Source organism: Delphinapterus leucas, chromosome 9 (genome assembly GCF_059928025.1).
Source record: "Delphinapterus leucas isolate spDelLeu-1000000601 "Yukka" chromosome 9, BTC_Dleu_Yukka2, whole genome shotgun sequence".
Lineage (NCBI taxonomy): Eukaryota > Metazoa > Chordata > Mammalia > Artiodactyla > Monodontidae > Delphinapterus > Delphinapterus leucas.
Window position 1 is genome coordinate 93,696,143 of NC_143137.1, and position 19,800 is coordinate 93,715,942.

The window sequence follows — 19,800 nt, forward strand, 5'->3', positions numbered from 1 at the left end:
GTGCATTCAGCTCTCCACAGTCTGGCCTCCCCTGATTCTCTGAATTCATCTTCTGCAGGTCTTCCTCCTCTCTTCCTCCATGGTTTTTCTTACAATGTCCCCTACTTGTCCTGTGCAACTCAGCCTAGGGACACCTTCTCTGGTGCTTGACTTTTGTCCTCGACTACCTTCCCCCACCTCTTCTGGGTTAAAGGTCCTTCCATGGGACCTCACAGTGTCCTAGGCGTTCTAGAATTCAGCCACTTATGACCTGGCATTGAAATGATGTATGGGTCCAGCTCACCTGCTAGATGGTTATTTTTTTTTCAGGGGAAGGAACCATGTCTTGGTCGCTCTTGTTTCTTCTCCCTCTTCTGCTATTCTTGCCCTGTCTCTGCAAGAAAATCATCAGGCCCAGAACTGGCAGATCTTCTGTTTCATCTCAGGGGTGTCCCAGAATCCTCAGATGGAAGAGAAAGGATGGCAGCTTTTCAGATGTTATTAGAGAGAGAAAGAGAAAGAGTGTGAGAAGATGTGGCCAAGAGGTAAATGAAAAATCAGCAGCTTTAAGATTGAAATATTTAATAGCTTTGTTTTCTGAAAGTCTTGGAGAGAAATTTAGAACAGAAAAGTCAAACATGTTCATTCGGATGGTAATTGAATTGCAGTCCTGTTTCTCTGATGAGCACTCCCGCTCTGAGCTCCTCTGAAGAAGGAACCAGGCTGGAAGTGGACAGCTTGGTGTGGACCTCAGGGTCACTGTTCCTTGTTGGGGACCTCAGGGGCAGCCTCTGTGCATGCATCTCCCACCATAGGTCTGGCAATATTGGCACTTCCAATGCCAGCGCTCTAGAGATATGGATGGAAATGCACTAACATAAACTGAAAACATTAATGCCTGCAAGACTCGCTTTAGTAGGTGCTAGCAAGGTGGAATTGTTATTTTTGTTTATTTTCTCCCAAGAGGAGTTGTTGTTACAAAGAATGGTGGGTAAATTTGCACATGGAAAGCAGATCCCTCCTAAGAGCCAAGGAGGCACGGGTCCTTGAACCCTGTGTTTTTAAAGTTCAAAGTTGTTGGCATCTGTCTGAGTTAAAAAGGTCCTGGGGAAGAGGAATTACAAGGCCTCTGGAATGGAATCTCCACAGCGCTAGAGAGAGGCTGGGCTTGGTGCCCCTTCTCCTGAGCCGACGTCTGCATGAATAGTGGTTCTGAGGGGTCACGGGGCTCTGACCAGCCCCTAGGGGAAGGAAGGTTCCAGGCCTAGGGGAGAGGAGGCAGCATCTGGAGGCCGGTTTAGTGTGGGCAGGAATGCTTTCACCTCGAAGAACTGCCACTGTAGCCAGGTGAGGAGACTAGACTTTCTCCAGGGGCAAAGAAGGACCCAGTCAGGGCCCAAGAACAGGAGTAAATGCCTCCGCTTTCCCCAGCCAGCATCTGCTGCAGAGGCCTTTGTTTCCAGAAGCTTCCAGGAGTAGTGGTGGTTGTACCCTCCTGACTCGCCGGGGCCCCAGCTGGAAAGGGAGATGTGTGTGTGTGTTTATGATTATCAAATGAAGGAAGATTTTAGAGTGGAGAAAAGAGCGACTTCACAATAGGCCCCAGACATTTATTAAAATCTGATATTACCGTCTTTTCCACTCCAACCTGGAGAAGTGATCTATTTCCACAATATTAATATAAACCCCACTAGAGTCAGTTAATTTGCAAATTCAAAGGAGACTCGAGGTGTTCCAGTATTAGCTGAGATATGATGAAAAAAAAAATCTTGCTATCTCCTGAATTGTTTCCTCTTGGTTATCCACACCTGTGAGGGGAGACACTTGATTTTTATGCCAGGGTTTAGAGGAGTGTAGGGCTCTTTGATGAATAAGGTTAACTTTTCTCTGAATTGGACTATATGTCTCCCAGGGATCCCTTTGGGGCTTAGTGAAATGATTGCCACGTACCCCAGCGTCTCTGTAGAATTGACCAGCGGTAGAGATGTCATCCAGCTGCACCCCTGGTGGAGGAAGTACCAGCACCCCAGCCCAGATATCAGGAAGCCCTTCAGCCCTTTTTGGAGACCTGGGCGCTTCAGAAGGAAATGCCCTCCTTCTCCGTCAGGTGGCTCTTGGAGCCTGCCTTCGAGTTCACACCTTGGTGGTCGGGTGCGGACTCCTGGGGCAGAGTTCTCGGTTTTCACTCAGGAGCCGGAGGCAACAGCCTCAGGCAAAACAAATCACACGCCTGCTTGTAAAGAAGCAAAGAACTCTGGCTTTCCTCCCTGTCTCCAAGTCCCCCATGACTGTCTCTTCCCTGGAAAGAACCCGCCGGTATGTTTCATCTCATCCCCAAATGAGCGGGATTCAAGTTAGCAACTTGCTGATAACAGTGAGTAGCCTTTACCTTGCAGGAAAATGACCATGTAGCTGCCCTTATCGGCTTCTACTTCCCCTGTGTGTCCCATTGCTATTTACTGCTTTTTGCCTGCTCTACACAGGCATGGGCAACATGAAGTAATTACCAGTGGGAGATCTGCTTCCTGAGCTGTCACGGAAGCCCCAGCCCTTGGCTATACTGATAGACCCGGAGCAGGCACTCTGGTACAAGGTCATTTCATACGTGCTCTCGGAAAGGTCAGAAAGTGAGCCAGGGTGGGAGGTGGACGGCATGGCAGGTACACTCGAGATTCAGTTGGAGCCTCTATATAAGGAGTTTAAGAAAACTCCTTAGCCTGAGGGTGTGTAGAAGGAAAAGAAAGATAAGTAATGTTTCCTTCAGGATGTGTACCCTGTGGGGTCTCCATCTGGGAACTCAGAACCCCTGGTCCCACGCCTGGATTTTTTTCTTTTTAACTTTTTATTTTATATTGGAGTATAGTTGGTTAACAATGTTGTATTAGTTTCAGGTGTATGGCACATTGATTCAGTTATACATGTATCTATTAAAAACATGAGAGTTGCTTAGCAAAAAGTGACTGCCAGAAGCCATCAGAGAATTGCGTGCTTTGTATGTTGAAGATATTCCATGCAAGAGATATTTGGTCTGGAAAATGCCCTTGAAGAATCAGAAAATCAAGGTCATTAAGCAGTTTTGACTCAAATTCTAAGTCATAGTGACTTTAGTTTGCTCATTGGTGATAATGAACCACATTTTTGCCTCATTCATTCATCCACAGCACATATACATATAAAGAACTTAGCCAGAGACTTACCATCAATAAATGATGGTAAAAGAAGCATGTGCTTTTACTTTAATCCAAAGAGGAAGAAAATACTTGTTATAATTTCTAGCTTCAGAAGAAACCCAAAGGCTCTTCAATCTGCCCTTTTCCTAGACACGAGCATTGACTGGTCAAGGTTCTTCTTTGGGACCATAAATCTCTTCCGTAAATCTGCAGTTTTCTCTAGTCCAGCACTGTCGCCTGCATCCTTAACAAAAATCTGGCATTTGGTATTGCATATCCCATTTTGAGTTACGTTCTCTGCTTAAGTGAATCCCGGTCTCTCTTCTAACCTTCACTCAGTCAAGTCACTCTTGAGGCCGAGGACCCTGATCTCCCTGGACTGAATGGGAGGATTAGCCCATCAGCCATCAGCCTAGGTCCAAGGACCTCAGCTCTCTGTTTCACCTCGGTGCCCATTACAGGGCACATTTAGCAGGGAAGACCACCTCTGGGGCTCGAATACACAGCCTTGCGTAAAACTCAGTCTACGTGCCCAAGACATGCATAGTCTCTCGAGGTGATGTGAACAGAGGAAGGAAACATGCAGAGTGCCTGTTGCTTATTAATTCTGTGCCATCAATACTTTGGTGAAGTCAAGGTGAACCTTCTGCACTCACGGTTTCTAAGACACTATCATGGTGTTATATGCACACTTATTTTTACTGCTATATAATATTCTATCGTAACATCATAATTTATTTATCCATTCTCCAGTCACATGGACAGTATGCTGCTATGAATAGTCCTTGTGGACCACATGTAAGTTTCTCTAAGTTTAGTGTTTATGCCCAGAACTCTTTGTGGTCTCTGTTTCAAGGAAGAAGAGAACTGTAGCAGACCACAGCTTGCCAAGCTTAATTGGTGATGTCTCTGGGTTATGAGTGAGCTTATGATTCCAAGACTTTCCCTTGGAATCATTTTATTTTTTTCTTAAGTGCATCCTGACTCTTTTATTAAAGCTTTTTTTCTTCCTTTCTTTTTTAAACTTTCACACTGAGAATGGTTTTTCATCTTACGGGATGAGCCCACCTGGTATTCCCCCATGTAAAGCCTGGTTTCTGCATGACTCCTGCAATTTGAATTGCTTCAGGGAAAGGAATGAGCCTTGTTTGACTTACCCTTTAATACACTTAATAGATGCAATCACAATGCATTCATCTCCCTCAGTTATCCGCATCTATATTATCTTCCCGGAGACAACCATTGTGACAAACTACAGCATGCTTTCAACTTTCCTGTGATATTAGCACCATTTATTCCAAGTGTTACCATTCTCTATTCTGTAAAGCCCTTCAGATAGAGCTCGACAAACGCACTCATGAGCAAAAATAGCTCTTTGGGGTTTGTGCTTTGCGTGAGACTGGCAGACCTCCAGTTCAGAGTGGAGAGGACAGAGTAGCTGCACCAGAGACCAAGATAATGAAACTGGATGGCTTCTTATTGCCTCCAAAATGGCCTCTTCACAGTGCAACTTTGGTGTTCTCCTTGAAGCACAGAATTCAGGGAGCCTAATACTCAAGCCTAACAAAATGAACATTGGATGAATTATCATTTAAAAATTTCCACTCCATTGCTCATTTTTCTAATTAAGAACTAACAGTAGCTAGTTAACGCTAAGTAAATACTATCTAATACAGTTTGACTCTTTCTAAACAGGGCCATGCTGTTACTCAATATTTCAATAATAATAATGGGAATCTTGAGGCTTATACTTCTTAGCTTATAATGGAAAACAGAAAAGAGCTCTTGAGAATTGAGTAACATTGTCTTTTTCTTAGACTCTTTGTTTGGTGTTAGCCAAACATCCACAGAATTCCTCTTTATGGGCTCTTTATAGATAGTGGATCAGGTGATTTCCTGAAATTGCTGATAGAAACCAGAAGAATGTGAAAGAGCAAAAATGAAAAGTGGGGATAAAGGCAATCAGAAATTTGCTAGGTTCAAGTAGTTTGTTTTGCATTACGGACTAAATGTTTGTGTCCATCCAAAATTCATGTGTTGTAGGCTTAGCCCCCAATGTGATAACATTTAGAGATGGGACCTTTGAGAAGTGATAAGAGTTAGATGAGGTGATAAGTGATAAGATCTCATGAGGGTGAGATCCTCACGATGAGATTGATGTCCTTATAAGAAGAGACGTGAGAGATCTTGCTGGTTTCCTCTCTGCCCTGTGAGGACACAGTGAGAAGGCAGCCATTTACAACTCAAGAAGAGAGCTCTCACCAGGAGCTGAATTCACTGGCACCTTGATCTTACACTTCCCAGCCTCTAGAACTGTTAGGCTATTTCTTCTTGATGCAGTTTTGATAGTTTGTATCTTTCTAGGAATTTGCTTATTTCATCTAAGTTATATAAAATGTTGTCATACAGTGGTTTATAGTGCTCCCTTAAAATCCTTTTTTCTTTCTCTAAGATCAGTAGTAACGCCCCCTCTCTCACTCCTGATTTTAGTAATTGGAGTTTTCTCTTTTATTATTGGCCTGTCTAGCTAAAAGTTTATCATGTTTGTTGATCTTTTCAAAAAACCAACTTTTAGCTTTGTTGGTTTTTCTATTATTCTTCTGTTTTCCATTTCATTTATTTAGGTTCTATTATTTAATATTTTCCTCCTCCTTCTTGCTTTGATTTAGTTTGCTCCTTTCAATCCTTTTTTTTTTCTTTTTTGGCCGCGCCCTGTGGCATGCAGGATCTTAGTTCCCCAACCAGCAATCAAACCCGTGCCCCCTGCACTGGCAGCCCAGAGTCTTAACCACTGGACCGCCAGGGAAGTCTCATTGATACTTCCTTAAGATAGAAAGTTAGGTTGTTGATTTGAGATTTTCTCCTTTTTAAATATATGTATTTAGAACTATACATTTTCTTCTACATACTGTTTTAGCTGCATCTCATATATTTTGAAATGTTGTATTTTTGTTTTCATTCATCTCAAAATATTTTCTAATTTCCCCTGTGATTTCTTCTTTGCCCCATTGATTGTTTAAGAGGGTGTTGTTTTATTTTCACATATTTTTTAATTTTTCAAATTTCTTTGTTATTGATTTCTACTTTGTTTCATTGTATGGAATGTTATATTTTATATGATTTCAATCCTTTTAAATTTTTTGTGACTCCTTTTATAGCCTAACATGATGTATCCTGTAGAATTTTCTATGCACTTTTTTTTTTGCATTCTCTTTTTCTTTTTAAACATCTTTATTAGAGTGTAATTGCTTTATAATGGTGTGTCAGTTTCTGCTTTATAACAAAGTGAATCAGTTAAACATATACATATGTCCCCATATCTCTTCCCTCTTGCATCTACCTCCCTCCCACCCTCCCTATTGCACCCCTCTAGGTGGTCACAAAGGACCAAGCTGATCTCTCTGTTCTATGCGGCTGCTTCCCACTAGCTATCTGTTTTATGTTTGGTAGTGTATATATGTCCATGCCACTCTCTCACTTTCTACCAGCTTACCCTTCCCCATCTCCATATCCTCAAGTCCATTCTCTAGCAGGTCTGCATCTTTATTCCCATCTTGCCCCTAGGTTCTTCTGACCATTTTCCTTTCTTTTTTTTAGATTCCATATATATGTGTTAGCATACGGTATTTGTTTTTCTCTTTCTGACTTATTTCACTCTGTATGACAGTCTCTAGGTCAATCCACCTCAGTACAAATAACTCAGTTTCGTTCCTTTTTATGGCTGAGTAATATTCCATTGTATATATGTGCCACATCTTCTTTATCCATTCATCTGTTGATGGACACTTAGGTTGCTTCCATGTCCTGGCTATTGTAAATAGAGCTGCAATGAACATTGTGGTACATGACTCTTTTTGAATTATGGTTTTCTCAGGATATATGCCCAGTAGTGGGATTGCTGGGTCCTATGGTAGTTCTATTTGTAGTTTTTTAAGGAACCTCCATACTGTTCTCCATAGTGGCTGTACCAATTTACATTCCCACCAAGAGTGCAAGAGGGTTCCCTTTTCTCCACACCCTCTCCAGCATTTATTATTTCTAGATTTTTTGGTGATGGCCATTCTGACTGGTGTGAGATGATATCTCATTGTAGTTTTGATATGCATTTCTCTAACGATTAATGATGTTGAGCATTCTTTCATGTGTTTGTTGGCAATCTGTATATCTTCTTTGGAGAAATGTCTGTTTAGGTCTTCTGCCCATTTTTGGATTGGGTTGTTTGTGTTTTTTATATGAGCTGCATGAGCTGCTTGTAAATTTTGGAGATTAATCCTTTGTCAGTTGCTTCATTTGCAAATATTTTCTCCCATTCTGAGGGTTGTCTTTTCGACTTGTTTATGGTTTCCTTTGCTGTGCAAAAGGTTTTAAGTTTCATTAGGTCCCATTTGTTTATTTCTGTTTTTCTTTCCATTTCTCTAGGAGGTGGGTCAGAAAGGATCTTGCTGTGTTTTATGTCACAGAGTGTTCTGCCTATATTTTCCTCTAAGAGTTTGATGGTGTCTAGCCTTACATTTAGGTCTTAAATCCATTTCGAGTTTATTTTTGTGTGTGGTGTTAGGGAGTGTTCTAATTTCATTCTTTTACATGTACCTGTCCAGTTTTCCCAGCACCACTTATTGAAGAGGCTGTCCTTTCTCCACTGTACATTCCTGCCTCCTTTATCAAGATAAGGTGACCATATGTGCGTGGGTTTATCTCTGGGCTTTCTATCCTGTTCCATTGATCTATATTTCTGTTTCTGTGCCAGTACCATGCTGCCTTGATTACTGTAGTTTTGTAGTATAGTCTGAAGTTAGGGAGCCTGATTCCCCCAGCTCCATTTTTCTTTCTCAAGATTGCTTTGGCTGTTTGGGGTCTTTTGTGTTTCCATACAAATTGTGAAATGTTTTGTTCTAGTTCTGTGAAAAATGCCAGTGGTAGTTTGATAGGGATTGCACTGAATCTGTAGATTGCTTTGGGTAGTAGAGTCATTTTCACAACGTTGATTCTTCCAATCCAAGAATGTGGTATATCTCTTCCATCTATTTCTATCATCTTTAATTTCTTTCATCAGTGTCATATAATTTTCTGCATACAGGTCTTTTGTCTCCTTAGGTAGGATTATTCCTAGATATTTTAATCTTTTTGTTGCAGTGGTAAATGGGATTGTTTTCTTAATTTCACTTTCATATTTTTCATCATTAGTGTATAGGAGTGCAAGAGATTTCTGTGCATTAATTTTGTATCCTGCTACTTTACCAAATTCATTGATTAGCTCTAGTAGTTTTCTCGTAGCATCTTTAGGATTCTCTATGTATAGTATCATGTCATCTGCAAACAGTGACAGCTTTACTTCTTCTTTTCCGATTTGCATTCCTTTTTTTTCTTTTTCTTCTCTGATTGCCGTGGCTAAAACTTCCAAAACTATGTTGAATAATAGTGGTGAGAGTGGGCAACCTTGTCTTGTTCCTGATCTTAGTGGAAATGCTTTCAGTTTTTTCACCATTGAGGACGATGTTGGCTCTAAGTTTGTCATATATGGCGTTTATTATTTTGAGGAAAGTTCCCTATATGCCTACTTTCTGGAGGGTTTTTGTCATAAATGGGTGTTGAATTTTGTCGAAAGCTTTCTCTGCATCTATTGAGATGATCATATGGTTTTTCTCCTTCATTTTGTTAATATGGTGTATCACATTGATTGATTTGTGTATATTGAAGAATCCTTGCATTCCTGGGATAAACCCCACTTGATCATAGTGTATGATCCTTTTAATGTGTTGTTGGGTTCTGTTTGCTAGTATTTTGTTGAGGATTTTTGCATCTATGTTCATTCATCCGTGATATTGGCCTGTAGTTTTCTTTCTTTGTGACATCTTTGTCTGGTTTTGGTATTAGAGTGATGGTGGCCTCATAGAATGAGTTTGGGAGTGTTCCTCCCTCTGCTATATTTTGGAAGAGTTTGAGAAGGATAGGTGTTAGCTCTTCTGTAAATGTTCGATGGAACTCGCCTGTGAAGCCATCTGGTCCTGGGCTTTTGTTTGTTAGAAGATTTTTAATCAGAGTTTCAATTTCAGTGCTTGTGATTGGTCTGTTCATATTTTCTATTTCTTCCTGGTTCAGTCTCGGAATTTTGTGCATTTCTAAGAATTTGTCCATTTCTTCCAGGTTGTCCATTTTACTGGCATATAGTTGCTTGTAGTAATCTCTCATGATCCTTTGTATTTCTGCAGTGTCAGTTGTTACTTCTCCTTTTTCATTTCTAATTCTATTGATTTGAGTCTTGTCTTTTTTTCTTGATAAGTCTGGCTATTGAGTATAATATGTGTTCTGCTATTGCTGGGTGACGTCTATAGTTGTCTGTTAGATCTAGTCAGTTTACAGTGTTATTGAAATCTTCTATATTCTTGTTATTCTTCTTTGTAGTTGCTGTAACCATTATTGAAAGTGTTGTATCAAAGTCTCCAACCAGTATTGATGAATTGTATGTTCTTCCCTTTAGCTATGTCAGTTTTTGTTTTATGTATTCTAGGGCTCTGATTGTATGTGCATGTGTTTATAATTGTTATATCTCTTCTTGCTTCTGTAGAGCATCAAGTTCATTCGCAGTTTCTTGGTAGAATAAAGAATAACAGCAGGAATGTCTGAGTTTTATCGTATCCAGTATGCAGCAAGACAGCTTCTTCTCCTTTAGCCAGTGAAGCCTCCATTGCCATTTTGAAGACCGCAAAAAAATGGCTAATCCTTTCTCATTCTGTGTTTGGCAAAGTACAGACATACCCTTAGGCTAGTTTGTTTCTACAAAGCAACCCCATGGATGTCTTGGAGGTCCTCATGTACTGTGATATTGCACAAGTCTGAATGTGAAACAGAAAATAGTTTTTATAGTTTATCTATTTGTTATAGTCATGCCATTCCTTCTACACATGAAATTACCAACACGGCTATAATTTTTAAAAGAATTGCCACCCGTGATTGTGTTCCAAGGTAGTTAGTTGCAAGATAGATCACTAATGCAACATTTAATGGATAACTTTCTCCATCATTCTATTATTCATGTCACTCACACTGCAATATGACCCACAAACAGATTTAGTGTCAAACCTGGCAGTAACTCTACTCCCCCAGAAACCTTTGATGTTCCATTGCTCAACGGCCAGTGATAACCATTAGATTATGAGCCCTTCGTGTGGTGGGGAAAAACAACTACCCACAAAAGGGCGTAGCACCTCATCTGCACTCCCCACTTCAAAGGTTGTTTCTCATAGTGGTCTTGGCTATTTCTTTGGGAGCTGAGACTTGAGATATATATATTTTGTGTTCATGTCAGTCTTTTGTTCCCATATAAATTTATTCTTGCAGCCATTGTACATAATGACATCAGTATTTGGAAGGAGGGTCCCATTAGTGCCATCAGAAGGATACTCTATTTTGCTTCCAGGCCCAGACAATGCTGTTTGAAACCAGAGAAAGTCTTGCTCAATACACAAGATGCTGTAAATACTTTCAAATGCCCCATGAATCTAAAAGATGTTGGAAATTCAGAGGACTGATCTTTAGTGGCACTAAAAATACTTATTTTAAAGAGAAACATTACAAATATATGGTACATCAACTTGGAGAAGTTTGGAGTGTCTCTTTCCATTTGTTCTTCTTCCAGTCTTTCCAATGCCTCTACATATTTTCTCTTTTTGTATTTTATTTTAATTTTTTTTGGCCATGCCGTGTGGCATATAGGATCTATCTTAGTTCCCCAACCAGGGGTGGAACCCGTGCCCCTGCAGTGGAAGCACAGAGTCCTAACCACTGGACCACCAGGGAATTCCTTTCTCTTTTTTTAAATGAAATTTTCAGTATTATATTTCATTATGTATATACTAACTTTAATGCATCAGTTCGCACACATATATATGTGTTTCAGTGAGTGTTCAGCAGCAGTCATACACACATCAATGGTGATATGACATCTGAGCTGGCACATCTGAAAAGTATTAACTTACCCTAAGGATTTTTGAAGGTGAATGTTTATTCTTGCAAGATTTGGATGCTCTCTTAGAAGGGAAAAATACTGTGTACACACAGATGATATTAGGAAATACCACTATCCGGGTTTACTGTAAATGGATGTGAGTTCTCCCCACGTCCCCCATATCAGGTCACTTCCAATTACATAGTGAAAAAGTATTTAGAAATACTTGAAAAACCTTGAATGGCGGAAGTTCCCTGGTTGTCTAGTGGTTAGGATTCCAGGCTTTCATTGCCGTGGCCTGCGTTCAATCCCTGGTGTGAACTGAGATCCCACAAGCCACGAGGTGAGGCCAAAAAAAAAATCTTGAATGGCTTCAAACTGAAATAGTTTACCAAGTCCAAGTTAACTCTTTTTCAAAGGCTAAACTTCTTGTCTGCATACTGGTGCTCTCTAAGTGAAGGCTCTGAAGGCAGATGGGTTCATACACAACACCCCTCCCTGCCCTGCAAAGAAGATGAAGAAGTGTGACCAAGAGGTCCCTCACTGAGGACTCCCTGGTGCCTCCAGGACCCTGTCGTCTGTCTCTTGCTTTTCTCCTTTGTTATCAGTCATTCCACTCCCTGGCCTTGGCTTCTGCTAGGCTGGCCTTCTTCTCCCACCTTTCATTGATGAAGAGTCAGGGGAAGACCCAGAAGACTCCAGCTCTTCTATACTTGCTTCAAATACAATCAAACCTAAGATAGAACCGAGCTGGGTGCTTGCCGTCCTCTTTCCTCAAGTGGCCAGTTGGTGTCTCCAGATCTTTCAAGTTGAGTGACACCCAGTTCAATAGACTCCTCCCCAAGAATTCCCAGCCCCTACCATGTGGATTCCTTCAAAGACACACACACACACACACACACACACACATACGCACACATACAGATACACGAAGGCACACAACTACAACAACAATAACAGCAGCACGCAAGAAAATAGTGAGTTTTGCTTGGGTGGCAGCACACTTGCATGACTGCTTGGGGAGTTCGAAGTTGAAAAGTCCACCATCAATGTAATGAAAATAGCATGCTTTTCGATGGGAAATAGGTGGGTGACTTGGCCCTTCCTGGGCAGATCACACAATAGCTCCAGGTTGACTTTCGATAAGGAACATGGCAGAGTTCAATGTTCTTGTTAGATAGAAATGTCACAGATCAGCTCCTGGAAACATTTCTACCCTAATCGGCCTCAGCCTGTTTATTTTCAAATCTACATGTCGCCCTTTTAGGCAGGTTTCCAGGAGGATCATCTGGAGAAGAGTGTATTTCCAGCTTCCTCCCCTTCTAGTAATGGCCAAGAAGAAACTGACCAAACCAAAGGGATTGTACTTTAAGCATCTATGGCACCTTTGCTGGAAATTTCCACAAGTTCTTTATTCTAAGTTATACGATTTCAAATTGTACCCAGTTCTTAATTATTTGAATTATTCCCGCACGTACGTATTACACTTGTTTCATTTTCAAGTATTTCGGTTTGTGTACCCAGAAGTGAGAGATGTTTTTAACAGATATAAATATAGTGTTGGCTGGCCAAGTGCAGGCTGTCACCAAGGTCCTCTGCCCACTGAGCGAGACCGTGTCGCCTCCCAAATCAGCTTCCTAATGAGACGGAGATGTTCTTCATTGATTTTTACTTTTTCCAATGCAACTAATGCATGATTTACTTCAGTATTAGGCTCCAAGTAGATAGCTTTTTGACGTCAGTTTTTTTCCTCCACTTTTAAGAATGTGTCTCCGGAATTGTCTCTGGAAGCCTGAACAGTAGGATACGCTTTCATGCCTTTACCTGGAGCCAATTTGTAGGGGAAAATGTTTGTGTGGTGTTCTCCTTAAGGAGAGCTGTGTTAAATTAAATGGAACACTCCTTTCCAAATGCATTTGCATACAAAATTTAATAATGTTAAATGGCACTCTATGGGATAAATATGGGGAAATATTACTTGCATATATCAATAGTCTAGTACAGCTCATTCTGGTTATATGTGATCCTTAGCGTGTGTCCGTTTATGCTGTTCAGTATTTTGATCCTTTGAAGAGATGTCAAATGCAGGTTTAGATCACATTTACGTGAAGCTGATCTATCCTGATTAGGACCTTAGGACCAGGAGAGATTTCCTGGACTTGTCCAGAGCAACTATTTTTCCTTCACCTTGAAGCAATGTCTCTCAGCCCACTAAATGACAAATCAAACAAGTGGTTTTAGGAATTCTCAGAAAGGTTTTCATATTCTATGTAGTATTTCTTGTCGTCGTGAAGATACTGAAATGTCTTACTAACTTCCCTATTCATTTCCTATCAGTGAACCATCCATAGATTGAAAAAGATTTGTCTCACTATGTTTGAATAAACATGGATCTTGCTTATCTAGTTCTTGGTTGGGAAGGTCTTTTGGGGTGCAAAAATCCCCATTTAGGTCAAAAGGACAGTATATGAAGGGAAATAGATAGGAACTTACTAAAATTTAAACTTGATTTTAAACACTGTATTACATCCTAAAATCAGAAGTAAATCAGATCTTTGTGGGGACCAGTGCTGTGCTGACCAGTGAGAGGGTAGGCTCTGAGACCCAGATTCTGGGGAGGGGTTGAGGAAAGCCCAGCCTAGGAAAGTGCCTCAAATGTCACAGGCACTGGGCCCCCTCTGGTTGGGACCCAGTCACCCTGCATGATAAAGCTCACTTTGTAAACCATCATCAGTGGTGTGCAGCATGGGTGAGGATGCTTTGTCCCCTAGAGCTGTTCCAGTCTCAGTCTCTGCAACTCCACAGGGATGGTCCCAACTGCATAGGCTCCAAGAATATGCTCCTCCTTGTTTGCAGAAGGCGCATACTCAATCCTTTATATGCTGGAAATAACTCCCTGTGAGAAGTTGTGTCCGTATTTACCCCTAGGGCCTAACTCCGGGGGGAGTGGGGCAGCCATGGATGAGTGGAACAGCTGCCGGAGATCCAGATGTGGTTGGTGGTAAGAGCCCCGAATGTGGTTGGTTGAGTTTCTCTGGTCTAGACCACGGATCTGCTTTCAACTATCGCATCACATTGCTGGCCTTCCACGCCCGCACTGAAAAGGCAATAGTAAACCGCCTGTGATCTAGTCTCAACAAGAGTGTCTAAAGGTTAAGCACTCCATTAGTGCCTTCACCCAAGCTGGCGGACAGAAAGCTTCACACTTGGGTTTAAAAACTGCCTAAATTAGGTTGTGTTTTAATGCTGTACTCTCGATTTTTAAGGGGGACTCTGTGTGGCATCCTCGCCTGTAGAACTCATCTCTCAGTGTTCCCCAGATGAGACCCCACCAGCATGAGTTCCTTGTGACATTAATACAAGAAAAATACATTTGCTTCCCTGAGGAACTAGTACATTTCTTCTTATCTAATAATAAGACCGTATCTCCCTTTCTTTGCTTTGGCTGCCCGGGGACTTCAAGCCAAATTTTTATGTGTGGCTATATGAGCCCACGTGGCCATTGTATTTTCATTCTTTTATCATTGTTCCTTCTTTTCTTTCTCTTTTTCCTTTCTTCATGAATTTATTTATTTTAGTCTTACCCTCATCAATTACTGTGAGAAAAGAGGCAGAGATACATTACCTTTTTTTTTTTTTTTTTTTTTTTTGCGGTACGCGGGCCCCCCACTGTTGTGGCCTCTCCCGTTGCGGAGCACAGGCTCCGGACACGCAGGCTCAGCGGCCATGGCTCACGGGCCCAGCCGCTCCGCGGCATGTGGGATCTTCCCGGACCAGGGCACCAACCCGCGTCCCCTGCATCGGCAGGCGGACTCTCAAACACTGCGCCACCAGGGAAGCCCTATACATTACTATTGTTAAAAAGTAGAACAATGTTTGGTAATTTTCAAAGTAAAGATTGTTTCACCTCAACATGATTATTGGCCAATTTCTAATGACAACACCATGAATCATATTAGTTGAGCTGCATATGGTGTTTCTTTTAAAGTTTTATATATTTACATTAAAACATAGTAGATAAAATAAAAAAAACACTTTTGTGTTTTGGTAGATTTAAGTTTCAGGAATTTGTCAATTCTATTTCTGAAAGACATATTACGCCCTTTTGAAAGAACTGATATAGAATCAGATAATCTATGCAGCTACTATCAGAGATTGAATCCTTCATTTTAAAACAAAGAATAAAAAATGAAAAAGAAAAGTTATTTATATTAGCTCAACGTCACTAATTTGCAGATACTATGACTGAAAAAAAACAGTGGCTGAAAATCAAAAAAATTGTAAGAATTTAGTCACGGTAATGGCCTAGTTTCAAATGTCACAGAACAGAGTTTTCCCTCTATTGTCACTCCCCTTTTTCTTTTCTTTCGTTTTTTCTCTTCACTCCTTCTATCCTTTCCTTTCCTTTCCTTTCTTTTTCTTTCCTTTCCCTTTTCCTTTCCTTTTCCACCACTTTCTTACTCAGAAACTTTTCTTTCTTTTTAGTCAGAGAATAGAGATGCAGAGAACTTCAAGGTCCTGCAATAAGAAGTGGGTAGCATTAACAAGACAAAGGTTTATCATACGCGTTTTAATTTTGAAGAACCTAAAAGACGAATAGGACCCTGAATTTTTGATGGTGACTTTACAGGTGGAAAAGTAAATTGGACAACTACTTGGGAGGCAGGGTTCTGGGAAGAAGGAAGCAGAGCATAAAGGCTTCGAAGAGAGAACAGGAGAGAAAGGACTCACAAGGAGGATTCTGCATTAATGGAGAAATTGAAAACAAACTAATAAACAAACAACACTGTTTTGCATCATCCTCTGGACATCCGTTAGTGATCCTATGATAGGAATATTTTCTTACTGGTAATGGATTGTCCTCTTTCACCCCTTCAGAAGTTAAGGACTTTATTAAGGAGTGATCAAAAGTTTAACTTAACCATAGAGCAATAGGACTGCTCTGTGTTGGAAAGAGATTCATGGTTTGGCTGAAAAAGTTTCTGAAGGAACAAATGGAGAGAAAACATATGAAACTGTTCTAGAAGCTGTTTCAACCAGACCAGAGGTGTTTAACTTAGCTCTTTATCTGTTACCTAGAAAAATGAACTTGTGGATCCATCAGATCTGGTAGTACTTCCCTTCTGCCATCTTTTGGAAAGTTTGGTGCTTACCATCCCATGACCCTGGACGTGACCGAGCATATCCTTCTCCAAGCTCAATGTCCGTGGAGCACAACTTAGGAGCTACTCAGAGAAGCTACATGTTGCCCAAATGGGGTGAAAATGGACATGCCCTGGGCAATCTCTCCTGTTACTGTCGAGTCCTGTGCTCTCCCTCCTGTAGCTGCTGCTTCTGCACGGGTCAGAGCTCAGTCTCACTGGCAGGGAAAAGGTGCTGCCAGGCGCCCCAGAGCCGGGGATGTTATCCTTGTCACAGATGGAAAAGAGCAAGTTGAGATTGGATCACAAAGTGTTATTGTAAGTCACCAAGTTCATGTGTAAGTCATGAGAGAAGCGCAGAATCTCCATTGAATGACGACGACAAGCAAGAACCCCTCAGCACGGAGTGCATCTCATAGGAAACTGATAACCAGATCCGTTCCCACCCAAGCAATTAAAATAAAATAGCCTCCCCATTTCCCGATCTCATACATCCCCACCCTCAATCAAAATGAAGTCGACGATATACTTGTATAAATTCTGGCTATGCAGCTTTGAATAACTTTTCCCAAATCATGGGAATTTCTGGAAATAAAATACAGTGATTTCTCATCTAGAAATACATGAAATAACCATAAAAAGACACTCCCCCACTTTTTCTTCCCTAGTATAGAGCCTATGACTGAAATCAAATGAAGAAAACATGGATATGATGTTTATTTCTAATCTGTGGAGCGTGATTTTAATAATTTCAATAGATTTCTCTATAACCCACCCATATTTTTCCTCTTTCATTAAACTAAGGAAATTTCCAAGTGAAACACACGCTATTCTATGAACAATGGACCTGATAAGGGTCAGAACAAATGCCTCTTTCTGTCCCTATCTCTGAGTCTTATTTACCTACTTTTGTGAAACTAGAATGAACGACATAGGGTAAGATAATCTCACTATCTCTGACATGTTTATGAAATAAACCCGTGTACGACAAATCATTTACAACACTCACCGACTAGGTCACAGACTGAACCATCCTCTTCGTGTGCCCATAACTCTGGATCAAAGAATGGCACTGAGCTTGCCATTGTCAGCTGTGACAAGTGCTTCAAGGTCAGTCTCCTCCTGTTGTCATGGCTGAGCTCAGACCGCGGTAGCACCGGTAGTCACCATCAGTGAAATATGCTACTTCTGTATATGTGGTTCGGAGGGTGCTTCTAGCTCTGGGTGGCTGAGGAACTGATGCATTGTGGAGTCCAGACTTACTAGTTTCCAACCTTGATGAGACCACCTCAAAGGTGAGGGGCAGCTCCTGAGGCCAAAAGAGACTTCAGATAACCAAAGTCCTCCAGGGCTTGTGGGAAAAGAAGTCATGCTGATCATAAGACAAAAGGCTGTGCTTGCTAAAGGTAGAGTGAGGATTCAGGACTCAACGTTTGGTAAACCAGGATGGAGGCATCCAAAGCGGGGTGAGCAAAAGCATTTTCAGAAGCAAAACCTCAAGTAGCAAGAAGGCTGCTGCTGCTCCACCTTCAAGGGCTGGCTGCCATAGACCCGCCGCAGGTTGTCGGAAGACTCCTACTTTAAGCGCTGCCAATATGGAGGCCTAAGGGAGTTTAAAGCTCGCCTCGTGGCTTCTCTGGTGGCCTGCTTGTAGCCCTGTGGGTCCTGGGCCACCCCCAGAGACCCAGTCCCTTCCAGCAGCCCCTCTGTTATGCCTTCCTTCCAGCTCCTGCTCTAACCAGCTGAGAGGCCAGCTCAGGTCAACATGGGTGTCAGGATGGCTTGTCCTGCTCCTAACTTAAGAGAGAGCTCTGTAAACGCCACTGGCTGTTGGAGAGCCTTTCTTGGCAAAAATCCTCGTGCTAGAAATGGCTTGTCAAGGCCTATCACAGGATCCGTCTTGATGTTTTTAAACCTTTTGGGAAGCACTGTTACGTACGTGATGCTCTGCTTCAGATAAAGGGGTCATCCTGAAGAAATATAGTTCAAACTTACATTTGGTCCGTGTTTTAGAGTCCAGTCCCAAATGATACGTTTTCAATGGAATCTAGAAACCTGCTGTCCAGTTTCAGGCTCACGTCCTATTGGATCACTCATTCTGTCTGAAGGCTTTTGCTTGTTTTATTTCCCACACCTGCTTTGATCTGCCCAGGTTGCCATTTGTTTCTGTCTTTGAATGTTTTCATTAATAATAAATTATTGAAAAGGCTTAAAGCATCTTAGTATGCTCAGTTCCTAAGATAATCTCATGACGCATAGTATGCCATTCCAGGGTCAGTTTTTCCCCATGGCTTTTGTCCCAGGGTTGTGGACTTTGCCAAGGTGTTCGTTCTCCCTCCAATGGCAGCAGAGGGGGCCACCCTGTGTCAGACAGAAACAAATATTTCCAGAGCAACATTCTTTGCAGGTAGGAATCACCTGCTTTATTCCTTTCCGGGCCGCAAAATATTGATGGCAGCACAGTGAGTCCATCAGGTGGGGTCCTCAACTTAGAACTTTTCAGAATTAAGATTTGATAGTATGAGTGAACTCGGGCTCTGAAGTTTTCACTGTATTTTTTTCATTTATGTATAAATAGTCTTTTTGTTCCCAGAGTAGACTAGATGTGGATGATATAAATAAGATGTGTTCTCTGCCCTCAGAGAGCTCACAAGCCAATAGGAGAGAAAGATAGGACACAGGATGGTAAGTTGTTTTTTTGTTTGTTTGTTTGTTTTTTTTTGACTGCGTTGGGTCTTCGTTGCTGCGCGCGGGCTTTCTCTAGTTGCGGCGAGCAGGGGCTACTCTTCATCGCGGTGCGCAGTCTTCTCATTGCGGTGGTTTCTCTTGTTGCGGAGCACGGGCTCTAGAGCACAGGCTCAGTAGTTGTGGCGCACGCGCTTCGTTGCTCCGCGGTACGTGGGATCTTCCCGGACCGGGGCTCGAACCCGTGTCCCCTGCATTGGCAGGTGGATTCTTAACCACTGCGCCACCAGGGAAACCCCTGGTAAGTGTTTTGATGAATTTGCATATGATCTCGTTGGGACTCCAAGGAGGAGGGATTTCAACTTGGGGAGGCAGTTCTGACACACTTCCCCAGGGGAGCTGAATCTTGAAATAAGCATTTGCCCAACAGGGTCGGGGTGGGGCGTTCCATAAAGAAGGGGCAAGGAATCAAAAGGAATGCATCTGGGGGGCCGAGCGAGGGGGACAACATCAAAGAAACTCGGTGAGGCCAGCAGGAGCAGACGATGGGGGACTTTTTGTCAGCAGTTGGGAGGCCCTGAAGTATTTGAAGCAAAAGAAGGCCATGCACTGAACTGTACAGTTATGTATGGTTAAAATAGTATGTTTTATATTATGTGACTTTTACCACAAGAAAAAAAATTTTTTTAAGTGACATGCTCTGATTTCTGGGCTTTTTTTTTTTTTTTTTTTTTTTAAGAAAAATTAATGTGGCAGCAGAGTTATAGATGGGCTAGGGAGATGTGGAATGGAGACAGAGACCAGTTCGAAGGTGATTGTAATCTCCAGGAAGATGCTGGGGAGGACCTAGATCGGGCCAGAGCTGGAGGGGAGACACCTA

The 19,800-nt window shown here is 41.8% G+C and overlaps 1 protein-coding gene across 3 annotated transcripts in view; it reads left to right on the forward strand.

Moving 5' to 3' along the window:
- Positions 1-19,800, forward strand: part of SUGCT (succinyl-CoA:glutarate-CoA transferase) — a 793,918-nt gene that overhangs the window by 740,126 nt on the left and 33,992 nt on the right. For all 3 annotated transcript variants that reach the window (XM_089917071.1, XM_089917070.1, XM_022593044.2), the window contains one exon: positions 1-19,800. This exon is cut by the window's left edge and continues 46,711 nt beyond it; it is cut by the window's right edge and continues 33,992 nt beyond it. The gene's annotated coding sequence lies outside the window, so the exon portion shown is untranslated.